At 32.4% G+C, this 8049-nt stretch overlaps 1 long non-coding RNA gene across 1 annotated transcript; it reads right to left on the reverse strand.

The window, feature by feature from the left end:
• Positions 1 to 1149: 1149 nt before the first annotated feature.
• Positions 1150 to 2458, reverse strand: LOC143066300 (uncharacterized). Its single transcript, XR_012975536.1, has 2 exons — positions 2261 to 2458; positions 1150 to 1899 (listed from the first exon to the last, which is right to left on the reverse strand). It is a non-coding gene; the product is annotated as an uncharacterized LOC143066300 (long non-coding RNA).
• Between the last annotated feature and the right edge of the window lie 5591 nt (positions 2459 to 8049).

An 8049-nucleotide genomic window follows, 5' to 3' on the forward strand; every position in this document is an offset into this window, starting at 1 on the left:
GATAGGACATTCCAGATAATTGAAGATATTACTCCGACTTTTTCACTTTTCGTGTCCTATCGCTGTCTGATCTCAAACGGGAACAATAATCGGCAATGTGTGAACCCCGCATTAACCGTCACCCTGTGTCAAACATAGCCGACACCCCGCATGTGGCGTTATACACGGTAAGTCTTGAACATAAAAACTTTTATAAATGAACGACACTGTTTATTTTAGTGTTTGGTACAGGTTTGCTGTTACTACATGTATATAATATACGCAACACAGTTTAGCTTAGAACGCTATATATATATACCAGAAAAAAACTCTTTTTTGTCAGAAAGCACTGTCAAACATCCAAACTGATATGTGTCCACATTTGTATAGTACTTAAAATAAAATGAAAAATGTAGAAAGAGAGAAAAATCATTCTGTAGGGACAATTAATGTGAAGGAGTTGATTGCCAATTAAGTTATCTTAACTTAAATCGTATATGGCTTATCTTTTTCCGATATCCTTTTGTTCAAATCTATAATGCTTTTCAATATTGAGAAAACAAGTTTACAGTTATTTATTTATTTAAAGACAATTTGTCGCATCTTGGACTTACATGAATAATACAGTCTTATAGTTCCAGGTTATCTATTTATTGGGTTTTTTTTTAAGACTTCAAAATATGTTGCAATGGTACCTGCAAAAGCTCAAATGTCATTTAATATGTTGCCTTTAATGTGATAAGAGTCAGAACGGCCATTCATCTATAGCTAGAAGCCATTGTCATCCCTTATGAAAGTAACTTTGATAATGATAATAAAAGATTAATTTTCGTACTGCAAAGAATTGTTACGCCAGAACTATAAAACAAAAATATATATTGATAATTGTACCATAGTTTGTTTAATTTTCCATTGAAAAAGTGTGAGGGTATCTACACATACACCACAGTTCCATATCAACCCTCTGATTGGTTTACCAGAAAATTGAAAATGGTCATGTGGGGTATGCGAGATACCTCACACTTTTAGCCAGAACCTACAATGTAACATTTTCTTTCCTGTAATACTTTTCAACTCTAAATTTTTACTAAAACTATAGTGTTGGGTAGTTGTCTCATTGGCAAATACCCCATATCCTTTCTTTTTCTTAGAATAAATACAAAAAATGAATTTTAATAACTGTATTATTTTAATAAAATGTGAAACTAGAAGCCAAATATAAAATCCTCTAATCCTCGAGAATGGCACACTGGTAATTTCACTACAAAAAAAATGCATAAATTCCATTATGCATAATTTCACTACTAAAAAGGATGGAATTCCAATGAATATATTCCTTTGAATAAAATACACCACATAATCCTCAAATACTGAAATAATCACAAATATATTTAACTTCCACTATTAAAATTGAACACACATCCAGTGAACAAACTGCCAACACCTTCTGCTGCACTTTTTGATGTTTCTTGATTTTCTGTGTTGTCTTCATGTTTAATTTTCTTGCACATGCTTTCACTCGGTTCAAGGATATTTGAGATATCCTTTAACATCTCACTGGAAGCCCTTTTATATTTTCTAACACTCTCCACTGACCTATGGCCTGTCCTGTTCATTATTTCTTGTTCTGGGACTCCTGCCTGGTATAATGTTGTGGCACATGTCCTTTTACCAGATTAGTGAAATACCCATCTATTCCAGCTTATGCACACATGGTTTTCATGATATTAGACATTTTGTTGACCCCTACTGACTGTTCACCAAACTTAATACTTCCTTTATCTATCGGTCTCCTATAAAAAGCTGTTCCATTTAAATCACGTACACTATTAAAATATTGTTCATATATCTTAAATAGTACTGGATTTTGTAGATTGTGTTTTAAGTTTTTGGCACTCAAGTTCCGCTGATTGAGTCCACCTGAAAAAATGAAGTATTGACATTGAGTGACAATTAAATCATACACTGAACAAAACTGAGTTATTAATGAAATAGATAAGATAAGATATTTTATTTGTTTAAAATCCAAAATAACAGTGAAATATGAAACTGTTTTATATTGCTTGAATTGGGTAAAACGTAATAAGCATACACGCTACGCAAGATATGAATATACCGGCCGTCAATTTGCATAAATGAATCACCTGTTGAAGCGCGGACCTCAACGAAGACACCCGTATTTTCTGAAAATCGTCACTCATGTGACAAAATTACACAAACGAACGAATTGAAATACACAAGAAAGAAAAATACTTAATAATTTAAGAAAAAATAAACTGACCTTTGTACGTTTTGTTGGCTCTGCCTGTAATAATTCTGTGTGGGGATACGAGAGGCAAAATATTAGGAACTCATAAAATTACATCCTTTAATGGCGCTGGCAAAACGAAAAAGAGACAGTACCTGTGATTACGATTACATACATGTATATAACAAAGTCGTATACGGACTGAACAGTATTTCCGGAAACGCGGATTCAACCCCCTATATATATTACATCCCCCCCCCCCCCCCCCGACAAAAGAAAAATGTAAATTTTTCTCAGGGTTGAATTCGCTTTACAATATATATGCACCAACTCATATACCATCTCAAAACACAGCATGACAAAGTACAATTATCTGACGTTGCGAAATCTCAACTTTTGAAAGTTAGTAGTTAAATATATTTTTACAGATCCGAAATTGTTTCGTGATACATGTATCATTGAGTAATAAATTCAACAGAGCCCCTAACTCTTACAATATTGTGAAAATGTCCTATAATGATCACATTTCATAAGTTGCAAGTTTCAAAAAATATATCAACTATCTCTCACAGAATCATGGCCAAACCCATTTACGCACACACACTCTCATAAAAAATATAAAATTGCTAACAGATAAAACATATCAGAAAGATACAATTCACGGGGTTTATTTATGAAATTATCTCGATATCACTAACATAGATCCTAGATAATACATTCCTCATAAAAGTTCCAAAAGGACGTTAACTACAGATTTCCGTCTTTATACCATGCAAAAAAAAAACAAAAAACAAAAAAAAAACATTCTCTCTACATTTTCCTTAATTTGCTCGCTAATGAAACTGTATATCACTATCATGTTTCCTTAAAAATCCACTAAATACAAAATGAACCATATTCATACGATCTCATCAACATATTTCAAAAATAGTAAAGATCGATGTTCAATATAAACATACAAAATTCGGCATTCTTCATAGAAAATAATTATTGAATTACAAATCTGAAAATGCAGTACCAACTTTCTGCTATTATGTTACAAAATTAAATAAATCAAATATTAATGACTAGATAATTCAAACTTGATACTTCTGTAAATGAAATTGAAATAAAAAATCTACATGTATAAAAATGCACAAGTGTTTAGCATAATGTCATGTATACGCAATATCAACAATCTTTCATTATTTTCATCAGAATAATAGAAAAAATCAAGCAAACATACATAATACGAATTGTTCAAGGATTTAAAAAAGATAAGTAATATCAACATATGCAAAATAAAAAAAAAATCTTTAGCAGTTAATAAGCAGTTCCCATGTACATGTATATTATATATGCAAACAAACTAATGTCCGTATATTAAAAAAAAAAAGAGTTCTTATTGAATAACATTGAAATTGGGCTCCGCTCTGTACTGAATTTCATCTGACATCATAGTAACGGATTGTCATGAGATAAATCTCACGGACAAAAACATGAAAAGTTCGCCAGAAAAAGTCGTTGTACCATCATCATAGGGCATTGTCATGAGATAAATCTCACGGACAAAAAGTTCCAGAAAAGCATCGCTGTACACAGATTAATAAATTGTCATGAGATAAATCTCACGGACAAAAAGTTCCAGTAAAGCATCACTTAAAAAATCCGGGTAACTTGTCATGAGATCAAACTCAAGGACAAAAAGGTTCGAAATAAACATCCTCGTCAAGCATTAAAGTATAAATTGTGTTGCGAAGTCAAGAAAGTTAACTATACTTGTCAATTAGTATTTATTGCTTAATTTACAAGTATATTCAAAGAGCGATTAAAAGTTCAAATAAATGTTTTTCACTGAGACACTGGCCGAGATGTGACGAATTCTGGTGTGATCGAATTGTGTCCTTGTAGTCCATTGAGGTATCTTATATAGTCCAATGGTCCATACAAATGTCTATAGCTGTAGGCCGGTTACATAGTCGTCTGGTTTATCGAGTACTATTTATATGAGGTTAATTGTCAAACCATGCAATTAACCCCTGACGGTTAAATGTTATTTTACAGTAGACATGGTCATTTATTGGCTTCAGGGTATATATGTCCATAGTATACGAACAGATTGTTATTAGACCTTTTCAACATCTCTCAACACCGACTAATGACACCTACAGTTTACAGGTAAAATGGATGGGTCGTCTCAAAGACAAACACCGTCATGATTATCAATACGTAACATATTGGATTGGCGGATATATACTGTCTTGACTTTGTAGCTTCACAATATAATTATATCAACCAAATAAATAAATAAATATATGTCACTGTCATATAATATTCTTATGTTTGTATTTACACGACATTTCATGTTAAATGATTAAAACAAATACAGCAACCGCCGTTCTGCTTCCTAATCCGCTTTCTCTTCAATTTTATGATTATGCGAGTCCTTTACCAATTATTTGCCGCATGTAAAAAACGATTAATTTGTTGGTGTAAAAGCTTTTATGAAATTTTCCAAAATTTATGAAAAATAATTACTGGACTGTCCGTACGTCCGTATCACATTTGTGAACATGACCAAATTGGTATTTTTCAACCGATCTTCACCTTCCTTAGTTGATGTACATATTCAATTTCTGGAGGGATAATCACATATTGATTTTGAAGGTCTAAGGAAATTCTCCGCTTCAAAATATTTTGTTAGAGTTGATGTTTTTCATGATAAATATTGAAAAAAAATATAATTGACTTCTCGTTTTAATGTTACAACATTGTAAGCAGTGCATTTTTTACGTACCTGCGTATGGAATTTATATTTCATGATGTTAGTTAATACTATAGGGCTTGTTGACATTGCAAAATCGATATGGACAGTGCTAAGCAGGGGTTTGGAAACCGACGGCTGAAAACAACATACATTGTCCCTTCGTCATAGCGTCCTTCCCCCGTTCCTGAAAATGACCTTTCGGTTTCTTACAAGAAGTTGATCAAATTTCGTTGATTTTATTTATACACTGTCATTGCTATATTTTGTTTTGTTTTCATGGGGTCAGAATTTATTTCTCTATATCCAATTTCCGGAACAAAGTTTTGTACCTTTTTCAAGTTTTTTCGTACTTTAGATTTTTTTTGTATCTCATCTATGACCATACATAAGGGAGGTTTTGAATCAAAACAGGGAGAAATAATCCGCTGCATTTCCCTTAGAGACAAAGTTTATCCATATCGTCATCCTTTAGTTACACCATTTATAACACCTCAAATTAATCGTAAGCCATAACATTTAAGAGAAAGAGCAGAAAATTTAAACGCGTGATTGGTGAATACAGAATTCAAGTGGAACACCAAATTGGTGAATTAAAAATATACAAAGTATTCAGTACATTACGGAGGCATACAAGGCCAAATCTAACAGACATTGTGGAAACATGTGCCGCCTTTGTCAACAGACATAAAACATTGTTTAATTAAATATCAAATACAATTAAACATGCTTTGTTCTTTTCATTTTCCAAATTCCACCATGACAGCTAGAAGCTCAACGTCTAAAAAGATGAAATGTGACTTAAAGCCCATCATTTTCTTTATAATAAATTAAAAAAAATCCATGTTATTTGAACTCTGTAGGAAAGTTCTATCATTGTCAATGAAAGCAATAAAATCAATAATGATTTCATTTTTTTTTAAATTTTGAGACGACCCCTCACATTTTACCTGTCGTAGTCGTTCTCAACTGTAGGTGTCGAGAGATGTTGAAAAGGTCTACTAGTGTCCAAAGGCTTCCTGCTAATTAATGTATGTGACACAACACTATTGTGTAACATATGCCTCCCATACTTGTGGAACGAAAGTTCAATAAAATGCGGTAATTTTCTTCCTGTAGGTTATTTTAATAGCTATTGTAAGGTTTCCGGTAACCATCACCACATATCTAAGTTTATAAAGTTCTATAAGTCCAATATCATAATATAATAAGTTCATCACATTCATCTAGTCCAATACCTGGATATATTTACACATAGTTCATTAGAATCAGAAGTTCAATAATTCGGTATACATAGTTCATGTTTTATTTCCAACACCATCATAGTAAGTTGTTCCTCATACTGGTTAGGAACGCAAATGTTTATACAATTCTATTTACACAGTTCATAAAGTCATTTTGAAATTATATACACGGTTCGTCTTCTGCTAGTGGATTCGGTCGTCTACGTTGTATGGTTTACAATCCAGTCCTTTTACGAAGTAGTCGACGTATCTAGCTCTGGGTACATCTTTCTCAAGAGACTGGTCGCATCGGTCTTTGGTCTTACATCGTCTTTGAGTAATGGTGCAGAGGGAAGCTTCTCTCTGGAATCAGGTACTTCTGTCCCAACCATTTGCGTTGTCACCATTTGGTACCCATCGTTCGTGGCATTAGAACCCGAACTCACACCTTTCTTTTTGGCTAACCAAGATTTGTTTCTAAAAAACTTACAGTACAAAAATATAGCTATTCCAATGAATATCGCACCCAAACCCATGGATAAACCTACTCCCCAATTTGGAAATACAACATCATTTTCAATTTCCCGTAAATTTCTAAGTCTTTTAATCAAAGCGTTCATAGGAATTTGTTTAATAGCCGTTAGTTCTCTTGGTAGTTCAAGCTTTGTAAAATTTGGTAAAGCAGCATGAAAGGGTTCCCATAAACTTGTATTCAATACTTGAAAGGTATTTAAGAATCTATCGAACGTTTTTTCTGTTAAAAATGTACTTTCCATTTGATAAGTAGGTAATAAGGTCAAATGATCACTCGTAGCGATACAAGTTCGTTTAAATTAATTATAGTGGTAGGAGGATTAATTATCTGATCCGTCAACATGTTTGTATTGTCATCACATCTAATTGTGATTCTAAATTCATTAATGGTAGTAACTGCCCACATACTATCGGTCAAATAAGTTGCCATAGGCAAAATTGTATTTGGTCGTACTTTTGCTGTACATCTTGTTTTCCAATTTTCTTTATTGGCAAATAAGGCTATGATACATAATTTACCTAACTTAACTGGATAAACTGGACTTTTAATTTCACAAAAATTAACTAAAGGATTGGAACATTTGTCAATTTCATTGGTATTTAGCAGCATATATTTAGTTTTTTTTTTCTTGGTTTGCAGCAATGGTCAAAAATTTATAAAAAAAAAATTCCAAATATCTTTAACTTCGTCACCAGGTATTTTTAATGTCGCTGGTAGTCGTTTTATGTCAGTCAATAGTACTCTTAAATTACCGGGTGAGATAAGACTAGGTGACATGTGTCCTAAGGACAACATGTTTAATTGTAATTACAAATGGTTTAAATAACATATTTTATAAGTTTTAGAAATTCTTAAATGATTTGCATCCTACCTACTACCTATAAAGCCAATTGATACCTACATAATACCTATTAAAGCCCTCACTAAATTTTGTACATGTTCCTTAGATATTAATTTTGTTTCGTTAGCCCCAATATCAGTAGATTTCTGATTATTTTCTATTTTAACACTATTCACAGACATGTTATCTTCCATGTCGTAATTTTCAGATGTTACTGACGAAGAATGAGTGCTAGACATGTTATCATCAATGTCAGAGACGTCATAATCAGAAGGCGAATTTTCTACTTCTTCTTTCATGACTTGATCATCACTTTCTAATTGACCATTATTGACATTATCTTGTTCTGAGAAAATTTTCTTCCCCCTTAATTTTTTAGATAATTCCATTAATGGTATATCATCCTCTTCATCAGAATTTTCCCTTTCTTTCTTATACCTTTTTGCAATTTGATTTAATAGAGTGTCTGAATCTATGCTT

The sequence above is a fragment of the Mytilus galloprovincialis genome, chromosome 3 (genome assembly GCF_965363235.1).
Source record: "Mytilus galloprovincialis chromosome 3, xbMytGall1.hap1.1, whole genome shotgun sequence".
NCBI classification, from domain to species: Eukaryota; Metazoa; Mollusca; class Bivalvia; order Mytilida; family Mytilidae; genus Mytilus; species Mytilus galloprovincialis.